The sequence below is a fragment of the Orycteropus afer genome, unplaced genomic scaffold (assembly GCF_000298275.1).
Source record: "Orycteropus afer afer isolate SDZICR_OR568_19922 unplaced genomic scaffold, OryAfe1.0 scaffold00034, whole genome shotgun sequence".
Lineage (NCBI taxonomy): Eukaryota > Metazoa > Chordata > Mammalia > Tubulidentata > Orycteropodidae > Orycteropus > Orycteropus afer.
In genome coordinates, this window is record NW_006921621.1 from 8,354,528 (window position 1) to 8,374,746 (window position 20,219).

The following is a 20,219-nucleotide window of genomic DNA, read 5'->3' on the forward strand; positions in this document are numbered from 1 at the left end:
AGCCACTCCTCGGAAGGAAGGTTGGGCAATCCTACTTCCATAGTGATACTGCCTCGGAAACCCAAGGAGGGGTCGCTATGAGTCGGGGCCAACTCGACGGCACATAACAACAACAACAACAACATGCACAGCAGAACAAAAACATCACCTGGTCCTGAACCAGCTCCATGATTCTTGTTATACTTGAGCTCATTGCCGCTGCCACCATGTCAATCCATCTTGTTGAGGGCCTTCCCCTCTTTCCCACCTTCTCCAGGGAATGGTCCCTTCTGACAACATGACCAAAGTATGTGAGATGAAGTCATTCTGGCCATTCTCGCCTCCAAGGAGCATTCTGGCTGCACTTCCTCCAGGACAGACCTGTTAGTTCTTTTAGCAGTCCACGGTATTTGCAGCATTCTTCGCCAACACCACAGCTCAAAAGCATCAATTCTTCGGTCTTCCTTATTCATTGTCCAGCTCTCACATGCATATGAGGTGATTGAAAATACCATGGCTTGTGTCAGGCGCACCTTAGTATTCAAGGAGACGTCTTTGCTCTTCAGCACTTGAAAGAGATCCTTTGCAGCCAACTTGCCCACCACTATATGTCTGATATCCTGACTGCTGCTTCCATTGACATTAACTGTAGAACTTAGTAATGTGAAATCTTTGACTATTTAAATCTTTTCTCCATTTATCATAATGTTGCTTAGAGGACCTGTTGTGAGGATTTCTGTTTTCTTTATATTGAGATGTAATCCATACTGCAGACTGTATTCTTCAGTCTTCATTTGGAAGTACTTTAAGTCATCCTCACTTTCAGCAACAAAGTTGTGTTGTTAGAGTAACACAAGTTAATGATTCTTCCTTCAATCCTAATGCCACTTTCTTGTTCATATAGTCCAGGTTGTTGGATTATTTTCTCAGCATACAGATTGAATAAGTATGGTGAAGGGATACAACCCTGATGCACTCCCTTCTTGATTTTAAACCATGTAGTGTTCCCTTTTTCTGTTCAAATGAGAGACTTCTGGTCTATGTACAGGTTCTGCATGAGTACAAATAAGTGTTCTGGAATTCCCATTCTTCTCAATGTTATCCACAATTTGTTATGATCCACACAATCAAATGCTTTGGCATAGTCAATAAAACACAAGTAAACATTTTTCTGGTATTCTTCGCTTTCAACCAAGATCCATCTGACATCAGGAATGATATACCTTGTTCTGTGTCCTCTTCTGAATCCAGCTTGCATTTCTGGAAGTTCTCTGGTGATATACTGCTGCAACCATTTTTGAATTATCTTCAGTAAGATTCTACTTGCATGCAATATTAATTATATTGTTTGATAATTTCCATATTCTGTAGGATCTCCTTTCTTTGGAATGGGTAAAAATATGGATCTCTTCCAGTCAGTTGGCCAGGTAACTGTCTTCCAAATCTCTTGGCATAACCGAGTGAGTGTTTCCAGTGGGGCATCTGTTTGTTGAAACATCTCAATGGGTATTCCATCAATTCCTGGAGCCTTGTTCTTAGCCAATTCTTTCAGTGAAGCCTTGACTTCTTCCTTCAATATCATTGGTTCTTGAATATATGTCACCTCCTGAAATGGATGAAGATTGACCAGTCCTTTTTGGTACAGTGACTCTGTGTGTTCCTTCCATCTTCTTTTGATGATTGCTGCATCATTTAATATTTTGCCCATAGAATCTTTCAATATTGCAACTCAAGGCTTAAGGTTTTTCCTCAGTTCTTTCAGCTTGAAAAATGCCAAGTGTATTCTTCCCTTTTGGTTTTCTAACTCCAGGTCTTTGCACATTTCATTATAGTAATTGCTCTTGTCTGCTTGAGCCACTCTTTGAAATCTTCTGTTCAGCTCTTTTATCTTGTCATTTCTTCCATTTGCTTTATCTACTCTTCACTCAAGTTTCAGAGGCTCTTCTGACATCCATTTTGGTCTTTTCTTTCTTTCTCATATTTTTAATGACCTCTTGTTTTCTTCATGGATGATGCTCTTGATGTCATCACACAATTCTTCTGGTTTTTGCTCACTGGTGTTCAATGCATCAAATCTATTCTTTAGATGGTCTCTAAATTCAGGAGGAATATATTGAAAGTCATATTTTGGCTTTTGTGGACTTGTTTTAATTGTCTTCAACTTCAAGTTGAACTTGCATATGAGCAGTGGATGGTCTGTTCCACAATCAGCTCCTGGCCTTTTCTGGCTGAAGATATGGAATTTTTCCATCTCCTCTTACCAAGGAAGTAGTCAATCTGATTCCTGTGTACTCCATCTGGAGAAGTCCACGTGAATAGCCACCGTTTGTGTTTTTGAAAAAAGGTATTTGCAATGAATAAGTCCTTGGTCTGGCCAAATTCTACCATGCAATCTCCAGCATCATTTCTGTCACCAAAGCCAAATTTTCCAACTACCGGTGATTCTTCCTTGTTTCTAACCTTTGCATTCCAATCACCAGTGATAAGCAACACATCTTGATTGCATGTTCGGTCAATTTCAGACTGCAGAAGTTGATAAAAATCTTCAGTTTCCTCATCTTTTGCTTTGGTGGTTGGTGCATAAATTTGAGTAATAGTATTATTAATGAGTCTTCCTTGTGGGCATATGGATATTATCCTATCACCGACAGCACTGTACTTCAGGACAGATCTTTAAAGATCCTTTGTAATGATGATTGTCATTCTGACATAGTAGGTCATATGGTTGTCTGATTCCAAATGGCCAAAACCCATCCATTTCAGCTCACTAAGGCCTAGGATATCAAACTTTATACATTCCATTTTATTTTTGACAACTTCCAATTTTCCTAGATTCATACTTCATGCATTCCATGTTCCTGTTATTAATGGATGTTTGTAGCTGTTTCTCCTCAATTTGAGTTATGCCATGTCAGCACATGGAGGTCCTGAAAGACTTAATTTATCCGTATCATTAAGGTTGGTTCTACTCTGCTGAGGCAACTTTTTCCCAGTCCTATTTTGAGTGCCTTCCAACCCAAGGGGGTTGTCTTCCTGAACTGTGTCGGAAAATGTTTCCAAACTATTCATAAAGTTGCCCAGTAATATATCATACAGCATTTCTCTGCTAGTCAGAAGTTTTTCCCCAGCCAGTTTTTGAGAAGTGGATGGTCTCCTCCTTCTTCTTAGTCTGTAAGCTGTGTTGAAACCTGTGCATCATGTGCAACTCTGCTGGCATCTGAAACACCAATGGTAGAGCCTCAAGCCTCACAGTAATGTACAAGCCCCACAGGATGACAAACAAATAGACAAATTTGTCTCCCTTAGCTGTTGGAAACCTCTGCACCCTCTCTTTACCTAATTCCTACCTGGAACCTGCCACTTTGTGGTCCCTGGCTACTTCCTCCCTTTCCTGGCTTTAGGAGACTTGGGGACTAGCCTTGCCCCCCTACCCTTTACCTGGATTTTCTGCCACTCCAGAGGTCCCAGGCTTCTCCTACTCCCTCCCTTTCCTGGCTCTAGGAGACTTTGAACCCAGCCTTGCCTCCTGCACCTTTTTACCTGGATATCCTGCTGCTCCAGAAGTCCACGGTTTCTTCTGCTCCCTCCCTTTCCTGGCTTTAGGGGGCTTTTGGCCTAGCCTTGCCTCTCACCACTTTTACCTTGATATCCTGCCTCTGTGGAGGTCCTGGCCTCTCCTGCTCCCTTCCTTTCCTGGCTTTAGGTGGCTTGGGGCCTAGCCTTGCCTCCCACCCCTTTTTAGTTGGATATCTTGTCACTCCAGAGGTCCCTGGCCTCAATGTGATTAAAGGCATATATGCAAAATCAACAGCCAATATTATACTCAATGGAGAAAGGCTGAGAGCCTTCCTTTTGAGAATGGGATAAAACAAAGATAACCATTATCACTACTCTTATTCAACACAATACTGAAAGTCCAAGTCAAAACAACAAGACAAAAAAGAAAGAAAGAGAATTATCTCTATTCACAGATGACACAATCCTATCCTATAGATAGAAGACCTTTACAGGTTCCACAAGAAAACTACTGAGACTAATAGAAGAATTTAGCAACATTGCGGGGTATAATATCAACACACAAAAATAAGATAGATTCCTCTATACAAAAAAAAAAAAAAAAGCCTACTGCAAAAAAAGAAACAAACAAAATAATACCATTTCATGTACCAAAAAGAAACTCAATGCCGTCCAGTCAGCCTCGACTTATAGCGAACCCTCCTTGGGTTTCCGAAGCAGTATCTCTATGGAAATAGATTGCCCAGTCTTCCTTCCGAGGAGTGGCTGGTGAATTTGAACTGCCAGCTTTCTGGTTAGCAGTCAAATATCTTAGGCACTACACCACCAGAGTTTCTGTCTTTTAGTATAGCCCCAAATAAGTAGAAGAGCTAGGAATTAACCTAACCAGGGACATAAAAGACAAAAAAAATTATAAAACACTACTACAAGGTATTAAATGAGACTTACAAAAATGGAAAGACATCCTGTGCTCATTAATTGGAAAATTAATATAGAGAAAATGTCAATTCTGCCTAAAGCAATCTACAGATTCAATGCCATCCTGATATAAATCCCAACAACATTTTTTTACTGAAATGGAAAAGCTAATGACAATTTCATGTGAAAAGGAAAGAAAGCCCTAATAGCAAAAGCAATATTGAAGAAAAAGAACAAAACAGGAGACCTCACCATCCCCAGTATTAAAATATACTATTGTTGTATATACAGCCCCTGTAATCAAAACACCCTGGTATTGGTTCAATGATGGACACATAGACCAATGGAATAGAATTGAGAACTCAGAATTAAACCCAACTATCTATGGAGACCTGCAACTATGGGCTCAAGTAGGGCAATGATGGTGACAATGACACAGGACTAGGCAGTGTTTTGGTGTGTTGTCCAGCAGGACAGAAATAGCCTCTTTAATAAGTGGTATTGGCTAAATTGGATATTCACCTGCAGAAAAATGAAGCAAGACTCGTATCTCACTGTATACACAAAAACTAACTCAAAATGGATCAAAGACCTAAATTTTAAACCTGAAACCATAATGTTCCTAGAAAACAACATAGAAAGAAAACTAAACTTTTATAAAAATAGGATAACAAACATTACAACAACTGCACAAATAAAAGAAGACAAAAATAGATAAATGTAACCTTATAAAAATAGAAAAATTATGGTTATCAGAAGACTTTATTAAAAGAGCAGATACACAACCTTGAGACTGAGAAAAAAATCTTTGGAAATAAGTTATTAGATATAGCCTCTAAATCTATAACTGCAACAACTCAAAAACAAAAAGACAACCCAACACAAAATGGGCAGAGGACACGAACAGGACCTTCACCAAAGAGGATACTTAAGCAACTAAAAAACACTGAAAAGAGATGTAGGCTCATTAGCCATTGGAGGAATGCAAATCAAAGCTAAAATTAGATAACACTTTAAACTGGCTAAAAGGACACTGATTTTTTTTTTTTTTTTTAAGTATATGTAACAAATATTTGCAAGGATATGGAGAGACTGGAAGCCTCACCTATTGCTGTGGGACTGTAAAATGGTACAACCACTGTAGAAAGAAGATAACACTTTCTCAAAAAAGCTAGAAATAGAACTATGCTATGATCTAGCAATTCCACTTTTAGGTATATACCTTAGATATCTAAAAATAATGATACAAACAGACATATGCACACCTGTGTTCATTACTGCTTTATTCACAATAGAAAATAAATGAAAACAACTAAGTGTTCATCAGTGGATAAATGGATAAGCCAACTGTGATACATATATGCAATGCAATACCACAGAACCATAAATAACAATAATGAATCCATGAAACATAACGTGGATGGACCTGGAGAGTATAGTGCTAAATAAAATAAGTCAAGCACATAAGGACAACTATTGTATAATTACTCATTTATGAGAAGACAATACTAGGTAGAGAGAAAGCAGTGTCTACTGGTGGTTACCAGAGAGAGGCACAGTGAGGGAAGCATGCTTTATACAGTGATAACTCTAAAAAACTCACTGCTGTTGAGTCAGATCCAACTCATAGTGACCCCTCCTTGGGTTTTCGAGACAGTATCACAACTGACGTAGATTGCCCAATCTTTCTTCAGAGTAGAAAGTAGTTATTTTTGGTGATAGGAAAAGTGGCAACAAATGTGGATGTAGTCAACCCAGCACAACCAAAGTTAAAACAAGCATTTGAGCACAAATGGATGGGTATAGGCAAATTAACAGATGGGTAGGTACGGAGTTCTGGTAGCATAGTGCCTAAGGTAAGGAGTTCTGGTAGCATAGTGCCTAAAGGCACTTGACTGCTAACCAGAAGGCTGGTGGTTCAAACCCACCAGCCACTCCTCGGAAGGAAGATGGGGCAATCTACTTCCGTAGTGATACTGCCTCAGAAACCCAAGGAGGGGTCGCTATGGGTCAGGTCTGGCTCGACGGCATAAAAAAAAAAAATAGGTACGGATATGTACACAGGTGGATAACAGATAGAAGTATTTATAGATGCATGTAAATACAAATATGTGGGTGCTGGCACATGTAGTCACTGAAGAAATATTTTGGATACTCAGACATAACCAAGCACCTGCGAACATTGGTTTTCTGGGTTTGATAGCTTAGGACAATAGTTTCATGGGACAACTCAGTCAATTGGCACATCATAGCCAACAAAAAAAAAGTATCATGATCTATAGCTTTGAAAAGTGAGTAGCTTCTGGGATCTTAAAAGCTTGGGAACAGCCATCTAAGACACAACTATAGATGTCTCACCAGGAGCAAAACAGTAAGAAGGTAAGTAAAAACACAGAGAAGAAGCAAATCTAAATGAGCCACAACCTCATCTACCCTGAGACCAGAAGAACTAGATGGTACCCAGTTCTACCACAGACTGTTCTAACTGGGGTCAAAATACTTGATCCCAGACAGAATGGGAGAAAAACATGGAGCAGAGCTTAAATTGTTATTGAAAAAAAAAAAGTCAGATAAACTAGAATAGTAGAGAACACAGGACTCCCAAAGACTATGGTCTTGACTCTTTAAATCTAGAACTGAACCTATTCCCTGAGATCCTCTTTCAGTAAAATGGCAGAATGGTACACAAAATAAAAGACATTATATGTAAGATTGGTGCCATATATAAAAACCACCAGTATGAGACCAAAAGACCAATAACTACTCAAAAGAAAAGATGAGAAGATAAGGGTGCAGAGAAACTCACAGTACTGGAATGGGAACAAACTGATCACAATTAAAAAGAATGCTCAGACATTGTGTTAAAAGGGCAAATATCAGTGAACAATTTGTGTGGGAATTGTCAAATGGGAACCTAATTTACTGTGTAAAGTGTCACCAACAATTCAATAAAATATTATTAAAAAACAAAATTAAAGAAGCAAAATAATATATGACTTGGCCAAGCTGATATGTGTTTTAATGTTCTGTCCATGCTGTCCTGGTTGATTGTATTTAGCAGCCTTTACTTGGGCCTTTGCAAATTTTCTTGTTTTCTATTGATCTCAATATTTCTCCATTTCCTCTGTAATGTAACCCAATTTCCCCTTTCCTCACTTTATCTATCAACCCAGCACTGAAATCATCCAAAATTATCCAAATACATTTCCTCAGGTGGAATCTACTCATTGTCACCAGTCATGATTCATAGCCTCATTTCCTTGCATTATTCTTTACAAATTAGTCCCTTGGCTCCACCATAATACTGTTATTTATTCCTTGGACTTCTTTCTATTTTTCTCTCAGAAAAGAATATGATACTTTCGGGTGAAGATATTCCTTTTATCTGAAATTCTTTTTCACTATCAACTGCAGTTTTGCCAGCCATTTTTCTAGGCTAAACCACAGATTCCTCCACCAATCTCCCCCAAACCATCCATTTTTAATTCATTTCTCTCTTCCATGTGCTCACATAACTCTCCTTTTTCTCACTATTATACATTTAGTTGCATTAATTTGTGGTAGGGTTAAGTGGACGTGTACCTATCTTTCCTGCTGACCCTGAACTCTCAAACAGCAGCTGTGAATCTTTCAAATAGCCTTACACCCAAAGGATGCTGAATAAATAGTATTATTTCCACAGCTTTTGTGCCATTCTCCCTTTTCTGAACAGATGCTTTGGCTTTTGCTTCCGTGATGGTCTTCCTTCCATTATCCCTTTTTCTGGTTACCTGGTACTGCTCTGACAGGAATATACCACAAATGGGATGGCCTTAACAAATAGGAGTTTATTCTTACAATTTGGAGGCTTTAAGTCCACATTCAAAGTACCAGGCTCTAAGGGCTGGGTGAAAGCCCCTCAACCTTGGGGTCCAGCTATGCCTCCTGTTCCCTGCCCACTGGAGCTAGAGGTGTTTCTTCACTCAGACAGCTGCTGGCTGCTGAGGCTGAGAAGCCCCAAGGTTGACAAGTCAAAAGGCACAGTTCCAATGTTACCAAACCACATGACAGGCCATTAGCTTAAGTCCATCGTAAGTCCCAGGGTCGGCAGAGCATAGCAGGCTGCTGAGCAAAGACACGGAGACATGCAGGACCCAAGCATGCCATAGGCTAGAGACCATTCTCAAAGCTTCTCCTTATATACAGGAAGCAGACCACATATCCAAAGGCAGCTACTCAGCTGCTCCCAGTAGATTCCACCATGGAGTTGATTACCAGTCCCATCATGGGGAATAACTACCACCAGCTGCCCAGCCACTCAACCAGGCCTAATCAAGTTGACATACAAACATAACCATCACACTCCTCTTCATGACCCAGTAGGTCTTTCCATGAACAGTTTTCTTCTTTTCCTCCCAAATTTCTTCTTCCTTTAAAGCGATGAATATGTGGTGGTGGGAAAAGGAGGTGAAAAAGACATAGAGATAGTTGAATATAGGATTTAAAATGAAAGATTGGTTATTAGATTGGTAAAGAAGGAGTCTTTTCCAGCAATTTTTCCCGTCTTCTAGACTTGAAATTAACTGAATAGAAGTAACACTTCTTTCTTCTTCTCTCTGGTATACTACTTTGATTTACATCAAATGTCACTATTCATTGAGAGATCATTTTGCAAACCCATTTACCCATTCCTCCAAATCTTAGTTTTGCCTACAAAAAGATAGACTGAATTTTCACACACACACACACACACACACAAACCCACTAGAAAATAGAATTTAGAATTTAATTTCTACAAAAATTAAAAATGCACTCTATGCCTTGGCATGATTAACTTAACTGTCTTGAACTCATATTTTAAAAAACTACTTTGTCAATTCATTTCATCTTTTGAGAACTCAATTTCTTCACCCCAAAAAATGAAGGGATTTCAGATGGAATATGTCTAAAGTTCCTTTCATCTCCAAGTCTCCATGAGTCTGTGACTCTATAATATGTACCTTGCAGGAATTCTGCAAGAATTAATGTTTGTGAAATAATTTAAGACTCAAGGATGAAAGATTTTATGCTAGTGCCAAAGACTATTTTTATTAAATGAAGCATGCCAGGGAAGTCTGTTGTGCCTGAGGATAGCTGTTATCAGTGGTATCCCCAGCACTGCCAGTGCCTAATACAAAAAAGGAAAAAGATGACAAGAATTCCTTAGTTGGAGCAAGTAATCATGGTGAGCGGAGAGCGGGGGCAGATTACCCAATAAGTAAGGTAAGCATGGCGACTCTGTCCCTGTCCAGGACTATAAATTTGAAAAGAGGGTTTTATCCTGCTAGAAGTTCATGTAGGATTGGAGAGAGACAGTTGCTAGCCATACCTGGAAGCAGAATCTTCGATGTGGTTAAAAAAAAAAAAAAGTGAAATTGTCCACTACAGATTGGTAAATAAAAACAACTCAGCCCCTGCTTACCTTCCATACTGGGTAATCTGACACTGATAGAGAGTGTGAATATTCCCAATATACAAACAAGGTAATAAACAAGAACAAGTACTATTCCTTAAGGAAGAAAGACCATGAAATGATCTGATATTGCTGGCCTTAAGGTCCAACAGTGTGCAACAGAAGAGTTGGTGGTATCTTCATGCACTGTTTCTACGGTGCATGCATATAAACTTTCTCTTTTTGCTAAACCTTTTGTTATTTGACTCCTTCTTCATTCCAAAGCAAACATGTTTGATGGCCCTGTTTTGGTCACATAAGTAACTGAATTCCAATCATTGATTTGGATTTCAAGACAACTTACAAATGATTATCTCCATGGTTCTCATTTTGGCGGTGAAGAAACTGAGACTCAGAGAGGTAGAGGGACTGTCCATTAACACAGCTAATACATAGTTATACAAAGACTAAATTGTAGATTTTTACCTAATGTCCAATGGTCTTTTTTGCCATAGCTATTACCTTATAAATCAATTCTTGTCTCAGTACTAACTGATGAAGGTTAATGTATCTTCTTGCTGCACATTGGCATTAGCAAAAGCCAGCAATGCCTTAACCAAAGAGTTTAAACAAGGTGGATCATCTATCATTTGGAAAGACTGATGGAGGACGATTGCATTCCAACATTTCAAGAGCTGTTATGCACTCCACTACACCATCTACAGATAATAATGGAATCACAGCCAATAGCATCAACAGTTTTAGGATAGAGAAAGATGTTGGAACATATTAGACTTGTTATCCTGTGATATCTTATCCACAAACACATACATACAAATACAGATCATCTGGAGAATCTTATAAAATATAATTTCTCCTTGAGCCTAGTTGTTGCTGTTGTTATATGCTGTCGAGTTGGACCCAACTCATAGCGATCCCTCCTTGGGTTTCTGAGGCAGTATCACTACGGAAGTAGATTGCCTCATCTTCCTTCCGAGGAGTGGCTGGTGGGTTTGCACCACCAGCCTTCTGGTTAGCAGTCAAGTGCCTTAGGCACTACGCTACCAGAGCCTAAAGTGTGGCCCAAAATTCTGTACTCTGTGATGCTGACCCTACCAGTCTGGTGACTTCATGTTCAATACTGTGGCTCTACAACAGTGTTAAGAACTCCAACCAGTTATGTACTCACCTGCTAACCAAAAGGTTGGAAGTTCGAACCCATTCAGTGGCTCCACAGGAGAAAGACCTGAGCAACTACTTCCATAAATATCAGAGCCTAGGGGCAGTTCTGCTCTGTCACATGGGGTCACTATGAATTGAAAATGACTTAAAAGCACCCAACAAAAATAAACCCCACCTACTGCCATCAAGCTGATTCCAACTCATTGAGACCCTATGGGACAGAGTAGAACTGTCCTGTAGGATTTCCAAGTCTATAAATGCTTACAGAGGCAGACTGCCACATCTTTATCCAATGGAGCAGCTAGTGAGTTCGAACCGCTGAACTTCTGGTTTATAGCCATCTAGCACCAGCTGTGCTTGCTTGCAATAACAACAGTGCTTCTTAAACTTTTGTGTGCATTAGAATGACCTAGAGAGTTTGATAAGATTGCTGGTCTCTGGTCCCAGATATATTGCTTCAAAGTATCTGGGACAAGGCTCAAGGATATTCACGTCTAACAAGTGCTCAGGTAATGCTTGACTGCCTGACTGAGCTCCATAGTTTTATTAATGCTGCTCTTGTATAAGTTCATTTCTCACTCTTGCTATCACCAGATGTTGAATATTGAAAATAATAATAATAATAATAGTACCTTTGCTTTAGATTAAAGCGATGAAAAGCTGTAAATAGTTGAAATGAGTGACTAAAATGTGCTTAAGTATAGAGATAGCTTATCTTCTTCACATCAGTTATCCTGAATTATTGTCGTTTTCCCTGGATTTTCCCTTGTTGTTGAAGACCATCAATCTAGCATGAGGTGGAAAAGTGTACAACATAGTCATAAAATGGTCATTATTAGGAATTGCTTACAATGAGATTTTCAATGAAATTTTCATAGAGATACCGTTAAATGCCAGACAATTTTTTACAATGTTCTATTGTGATTTGAGTGAAATTTTACAGAGTAAATTGCCTTTCCATTCAACAATTCATACACATTTTGTTTTGTGACATTGATTGTAATCCTCACAATGTCTCATCACTCTTCCCACTTCTTTCTTGTGCTTACCATTTCCATTTGTTCTTTCCTATCCCTTTCTGCCTTCTGAGCTTTATCCCTAAGCAAATGGTCCTTTTTGATCTCCAATTGCTGGCTGTTCTAAGAAGTGCATACCTCTCTAGTGTTTTGTTCACCTTATAGGCCTGTCTATTCCTTGGCTAAAAGTTGAACTACTGAGATGATTTAAGTTCCAGGCTTAAACAGTGACTAAAGGACACAGTCTCAGGGGTTCCACCAATTTCTATTGGACCAGTAAGCCTTTTTTTTTATTATTATTATTTTGAGTTTTGTTCCACATTTTTCTCCCATGCTATCTGGGACATCCTATTGTGATCCCCTTCCTAGTGGTTAGCATTGGTAGCTGTCCTGTGAGATCTTATCCACAAACACATACATACAAATATCAGTTCTTGTGGTCTCAGGGTCATGGAGGCTGAAGTTTGCATGGTCCATTAGTCCTTTGGACTATTTGTTTCCATGTGTCTTTAATTTTCTTCACTCTCCTTTGCTTTGGACAGAAAGACTCCCATAGTTACACCTTAGATGGCTGCTTGCTAGCTTTTAAGTCTCCAGTCACTATTCACCACAGTAGGATATAGAAGAGTGTCTTTGTTAACTATAGTACACCAATTAAGTTAGCTGTCCCCTGAGACTATAGTTCTAAGCCCGGAAGCTCAGTGATTTATTATTTCAAAGTGTTCAGTTATGGCTAAGAAGCTTTCATAAACTTGTCCCGAGATTGCTCTATTATTTACATGGGTATTGTGTTAAGGTAGGTTCTCTAGAGAAACAAAACCAGTAAAGCTTAGAGAGAGAGAGAAAAAAAAAATATTTATCTTAGGAAAATGGCTCACACATTTATAGAAGCTGGCAAGTCCTAAGTTCTCGGATCAAACGTTAAGCTGGAGGCTTTTCCCGACTCATGCAGCTGCAGAGAGCTGACAAACTCAAGGTTGGTAGTCAGTCTACCAGCTATTGACTCCAATGAATGATGAATCCAAGATCTCCAGGCCGAATGGTGGATTATTCACTCATGGACAGTTGTAGGCAGCACAACAGGATCCAATCCACAGAAGAGGGTCTCTTTTTCCCGGGATGTCCAAAAATATATTGGAAGCAGGTCACACTCTTAGGGAAACTCCCTTTCAACGGACTGGCTGCTCAAAACATATACATCCAATCTCATCATGGGAATAACCCACATCACAACTGCTTAAACCACTCAGAATTGTGGTCCAGCCAAGTTGACACACAACTCCAATTATCACAGGTAAATATACAGCACATACAAATATGTATGTAGAAATATCCTCTGACAGCCATAGATGGTCATAGATGTAGTCCCATTCACTAGTCACTTTTTTATATAATAAATGTTCCCCTTAAAACTTTGGTGTAAATTAAAGCATGTAAAATTTACTGTATTTTAAATGCTTTAGGAGCATTTTCTTTTAAAGGATGCCTGAAAACACTACTCTGACTTGACTTCTGCCAAGAATGAAGCAATCAAGTCAAGACTAAAGTGAAACAGTTGATGAATAGTATAAATGACTTGGTTTAGTGATTTGACCATTGATCGATTCCAACTTTCTATGCATGTTCATTCTATATTACCAACTATTGTGTGCATTATTGAGTGGCCAGCCACATGCAGAAAAAGATGGCAGGGGATTTTATGTCTCTTGGCGGTTTAATTTTCTTATGGAATAGTTATATTTTCTTTTTCTGATGTTTTCTTCTACTATGTGTAGGAAAATCATAGGTTTTGAAATCAGGCAACTCCCAGTCCAAATGCTTGTATAGGTAACCGTTAGCAGAATGACCAGTCTGAGTATGCTGGAAAATGGTACAAAAAACATCAGCTTTGTAGAGTTTCTGTGAGGACTGGAAATAATAAAAGTAGCCTGTAAAATGCCCACAACAACTACTTTTTAAATGAGAGGAGAAGCAAATTTAATCATGTAGAAGTACAGGATGTAAATAATTAACAATCCATAATCAATATGGGAGACATAGGATGGGACACACATGATGTATAAAATTGCAATTTACAACATTGAGAATAAGAATTTCTTGTCAACTGACAAATGCACTGAATGCTGTCATCATGAAAACGTTTTACTCAAAATGTTTTACTCATTGTGAAATATCTACTCTATGTAAAGAGCTTCTTAAGGGGATACACTTTTAAGTGAAAAAACAATTAAAAAAAACTACAAAGACATATAAGGAAATAATTCAACAATGGAGATTTTGTCAATGAGTGCCAAAATTAAATCAATAATCTATATGTAGGTTCATCTTCTGTTGAGTCATCATTGACTTACAATCATACTTTATATGAATATAATAATTTATTTTATAATTACTATATGATTAAATGGGAGCTCTGGTAGCATAGTGGCTAAGGCACTTGACTGCTAACCAGAAGACTGGTGGTTCAAACCCACCAGCCACTCCTCAGAAGGAAGATGGGGCAATCTACTTCCATAGTGATACTGCCTCAGAAACCCAAGGAGGGGTCACTATGGGTCGGGTCCGACTTGACGGCACATAACAACAACAACAACAACATATGATTAAATAATAAAATGTGCTAACATTTTATTACCAGTCATTAGAATCAACACGTTCTAATTAGAATACAATATATTCTGTGTAGGTATAGCTAGTTATGATTTTTGGGGAAAGACAACGTTGTACACAGCTTCATCACTTAACAAGTGACTATAACTTCCCAGAGTCTCAGAGTTCAACATTATAGGAAGAATTAAATAAATAATATTTACCAAATTAAACCAAACTGACTGCCATCAAGTCGGTTCCAACTCATAGCAACCCTGCCTTGGGTTTCCAACGCGGTATCTTTATGGAAGTAGATCACCCAGTCTTCCTTCTGAGAAGTGGCTGGTGGGTTTGAACTGCCAGCCTTCTGGTTAGCAGTCAAATCCCTTAGGCAATATGCCACTTTACAGCATCTTAAAACCATGTTTGTCTTAGATTTGTTGTTGTTGTTGTTGTTATTTGCCGTCGAGTCGGCCCTGACTCATAGCGACCCCTCCTTGGGTTTCCGAGGCAGTATCACTACTGAAGTAGGATTGCCCAACCTTCCTTCCAAGGAGTGGCTGGTGGATTTGAACCGCCAGCCTTCTGGTTAGCAGTCAAGTGCCTTAGGCACTATGCTACCAGAGCTCCTTAGATTAAGCACTTATAATTGTTCTGCTATTATTATTATTGAATCTTTATTAGTCTTTTGGTGATTTACACCTTATCTGGCCTCATTACTACCACTCTCACTCCATTTTGGCATCAGAGTGCCTTTGTTTTCATTATGGGAAAACTTGCATCGAAGAGCCCTGGTAGTTCAATAAGTAAGAGGTCCGCTACTAATGGAAAGGTCAGTGGTCAAACCCACCAGTGGGAGAAAAGACCTGGTGGTCTGCTCCTGTAAGAGTACAAGCTAGGAAATCCTATGGGGCAGTTCAACCTTGTCCTAAAGAGTTGCTATAGGTTGGAATCAACTCAACTGCCCACAATAAAAATAAATTTGCATCAAGTGATAGGTCCTCACATTTCTTTAAAGCCAAAAACTGTATAGAGAAGCTACTCTTGACTTTTTGAAAATAAGTAGCTTTCCACTGCATTAAAGGAAGAGTGTTGTAGGCTCTCAACCACTTGATATTCTTAGAGTATATGTTGGCTTTAGCTGGAAATTACTAATTCTCAGATTACAGCTTTTAAAAAAAGAAGATACCTTCAACCACACACATTCACATTTACACACAATTACCTAGACTTATGTATGTCCATGTCATGCATTGCTTTCTTTGATATATTTCATAGTCATCTTCACCACAGTCCATTGATACTGCTGCCAAGTCAGATCCAACTCAGAGAGGCCCCTTTTTGGGTTTCTGAGGCTGTATCACTATGGAAGTAGATTGTACAGTCTTCCTTCTGAAGAGTGGCTGGTAAGTTTGAACTGCCAGTCTTCTAGTTAGCAGTCAAATACCTTAGGCACTATGCCACCAGAGCTCCCCAATCCATTGATAGTCATCAAAAAAAAAAAAAAAAGCCAAAAGACCAGTTGTTTTGAATAAAAAAAAGATTGTAAACTATAAATCACTTATCCATTTTGCAACTGAGAATTTTCATGAGCTGTTGCTGTTGTTTAGGTGTTCTGGTGGTATAGTGAGTAAGACATTTGGCTTCTAACCAGAAGGTCAGCAGTTCAAACCCACAGCTATTCCATGGCAGGAAGATGAGGCAATCTACTTCCGTAAAGAATTATAGTCTTGGAAATCCAATGGGAGTGGCTGTGAGTCAGAATCTACTTGATGTCAGTGGGTGAGTTGTTATTGTTAGGTGCTGTGGAGTCAGTTTTGATTCATACGGACCCTATGTACACTAAAATGAAACTACCTGTGTCATCCTCACACTTGTTGCCATGCTTGAGACCATTTTTACCACCACTGTGTCACTCCGTCTTATTGAGAGTCTTCTCTTTTAATGCTGACACTCTCCTTAGCATTCTCCAGAGAGTGGTCCCCTCTGACAACAGGACCAAAGAATGAAAGAGGAAGTCTGGCAATCTTGCTTCTAAGGAGCATTCCTGTTGTATTTGCTCCAACACAAATTTGTTCATCCTTTCAGCAGTTTATGCTATATTCAATATTATTTAACACCACCATAATTCATATGCTTTAATTCTTCTTTAATCTCCCTTATTCATTGTTTAGCTCTCACATACATATGAGATGATTGAAAATATCATGGCTTGGATCAGATACATAATCTTCAAAGAGAAATTTTTGCTCTTTAACACTTAAGAGAGTTCTTTTGCAGCAGATGTACCCAATGCAATATGTCATTTGATTTCTTCATTGCTGCTTTCATGGGCATTGATTGTGGAACCAAGTAAAATAAAATCCTTAACAAGTTTAATTTCTTTTTTTCCATTTATCAAGATGTTGCTTATTGGTCTAGTTATGAGGATTTTTATTCTCTTTATATTGTGAAGTAATCCATATTGAAGTCTGTAGGCTTTGACCTTCCTCAGTAAGTTTTCTTCACTTTCAGCAAGCAAGGTTGTGTCATCTGCATATCATAGAATGAGTCTTCCTCCAATACTAATACAGCATTCTTCGTCATATAGTTCAGCTTCTATGTTTATTTATTGAGCATATACATTGAATAATATGGTGAAAGTATACAACCCTGACCCATACCCTCTGGATTTTAAGCCATACCGTATGTCCTTGCTCTGTTTGAACAACTACCTCTTGGTCTATGTGATAAGTGAAATGAAATTAATAAATATATCTCTCCTTTCAACTCTGCAATGCCCATTCTTCCTTGATCCTTCTCATTTATGTATATCCAGGAAAAATAAAGATTATCAATATTCCATTTATTTTTAAATTTTGACTTTTTGAAAAACTTTAAGGGATACCTTTCTAGCATAGAGATCTGCTAACTATAGCCAACAGGCTAAATTCATCCTACTGTCAGTTTTTGCATAGACCATGAACTAAGGATGAGTATTACATTTTCAATTGTTGAAGCAAGATAAAAAGGAAAATAGTAATTTGTGGCATATTAAAATTATATAAAATTCAAATGTCAGTGTCCATAAATAAAGTTTTATTAGAGCACAGCTACACTCATTTATTTTTATAGTTAGTATGGCTGTTTTCAAGATCCTTAGGTGATTCAAATAGCTTATACTCAACTACCAACCTAAAGGTAACTGATTCTAATGAAAGAGAGGCCTGAAAATTTGCTTCTATTAAGATGTGACAAAAAAAAAAAAAAAAAATTCCATAGAACAGTTTTACTCTGTAACACATGGGGTTACTATGACTTGGAATCAATGGCACAACTAAAACATGGCAGTGCTCACACTAGCAGAAATGAGTAGTTGTGAAACAGATTACATGTTGCACTCTTGTTTCACATTGCTGCTTGGTCCACTACAAATCACAGTGATGCAGTTATAAATTCTACAATGTTTCTAATGTATTGCTTTAACACAACATTTTTTTAATTATTATTATTACTAGAGTATGTTACGTTAAAAGAAGAAAAAAGAATAAGGTAGACTTTGAATACTGCAGTTTGAAGGTAAAGTGGAGTGTGGATTACTTTGCTGTTCAATCTGATGGCAAACTATTGTGTTTATTAAGCAATGATGCTATATCTGCACAAAAGAATAAAAATAAATGTAACATTGACAGACTAAGGATTCATCATATCCCCAACTCACAGAAAAATAAGTCAGAAAAAAATAGAAAATTTAAAATTTAATATCTCACATAACATGATTTCTTATTTTTTTTTTAAGTGAGACTTGAATCAGAGTAAATTTCTAAGGGTTCCATTTATTAACCCAGCATGGAGATTCATTTATGAAGGTGTCTTAATAAAATTATTTGAAAAATGATTGATTACAGAGCTGAAGAAATTAATTTAGTCAAAGCAAACAAGACTATCAACTTTTGGCTAGAACAGTTTCTTGAAGACTTTAAAATATTGGAAAAAAATCAGTAGTCCATTAAAAGGCAAGACAGATGATATTGAGTAGTTTTTCTTGGCTATTGATGAGTCAACAGATATTACTAATATTGCTAAGTTGTTGCTTGTTCAAAGAGCCCATGACGAGTTTAAAGAGACTAAAGAATTAGGCTAAAGTATTAGGCTCTGTGTGGACAAACTACAAGTGATAATATTTTCAAAGAAGATGAACTAATTTAGTACAACCTGAAGTGGAAACTGCTAAGATGTATTACAACCAATGGTGGTAAAAATAGTATGGAGAAAAACAAGAGTTTAACTTTACTGATTTGCAAACCTTGTGAAAATGGAAAGTATTTGAAGTGTGTAGTTACTCATTTTATCATTCTTAGACAGGTACTTTGTGGAAAAGATTTGAATCTATCATTATTATTGAGCCAGTAGTATCAAAAGTGAACTCGATTCACTCTTGTGGACATAACTGTTATTAGATGCAGCATTTTTAACTTATTTCCCAGATTGAAATTTTTCCTATACTGCTCTCAACCATTATTATCAACAACTAAACTGCTTTGAATTAGCTTTCAAGAAATATTGGATAATGTTTATTAATGAGCATTAAGAAAGGCAAAAAATTTTTAAAACATATAAGGCAGTAAGATAGAATTGTGTGAGACCAATTGCATATTTATTGCAAATACCTCTTTTCAACAAAATAAGTGGTAGCTATACACATGGACCTCATCAGATGGAATACACAGGAATTGGATCAACTATGTTGTTGTTATGTGCCATCGAGTCAGTCCTGACTCATAGCAACCCCTCCTTGGGTTTCTGAGGCTGTATCACTATGGAAGTAGATTGCCCAACCTTCTTTCCGAGGAGTGGCTGGTGGGTTTGAATGCCAGCCTTCTGGTTAGCAGTCAAGTGCCTTATACACTATGCTACCAAAGCTCCTTGGATCAACTATATCTGTGGAAAGAGGTGATGGAGAAGCTCAATATCTTCAGCCAAAACAAGGCCAGGAGCTAACTATGGAATAGACCATCAATTGTTCAAATGCAAATTTAAGCTGAAACTAAAGAAACTTAAAATAAGTCCACAAGAGCCAAAATATGACCTTGAATATATCCTACCTGAATTTAGAGACCATGAGAAGAATAGATTTGATGCATTGAATACCAATTAATGAAAACCCGAGGAATAGTGGATGACATCAAGAACATCATACGTGAAGAAAACAAAAGTCATTTACAAGACAAGAAAGGAAGAAAAGACCAAAACAGATGTCAGAAGAGACACTGAAACTTGCTCTTGAATGGAGAGTAGCTAAAGCAAATGGAAGAAATGACAAGACAAAGGAGTTGAATAGAAGATTTCAAAGAGCAGCTAAAGAAGACAAAATAAATTATTATAGTGAAATGTTCAAAGACCTGGAGTTATAAAATCAAAAGGGAAGAACCTGCTTGGCATTTCTCAAGCTGAAAGAATAGAAGAAAAAATGCAAGCCTTACCTTGTAATATAGGAAGATTTTATGGGCAAAATTTTGAAAGATGCAGGAAGCATCAAAAGAAGATGGAAGGAATATGCAGAGTCACTGTACTAAAAAGAATTTGTTGATGTTCAAATATTTCAGGAGGTAGCATATGATGAAGAATGG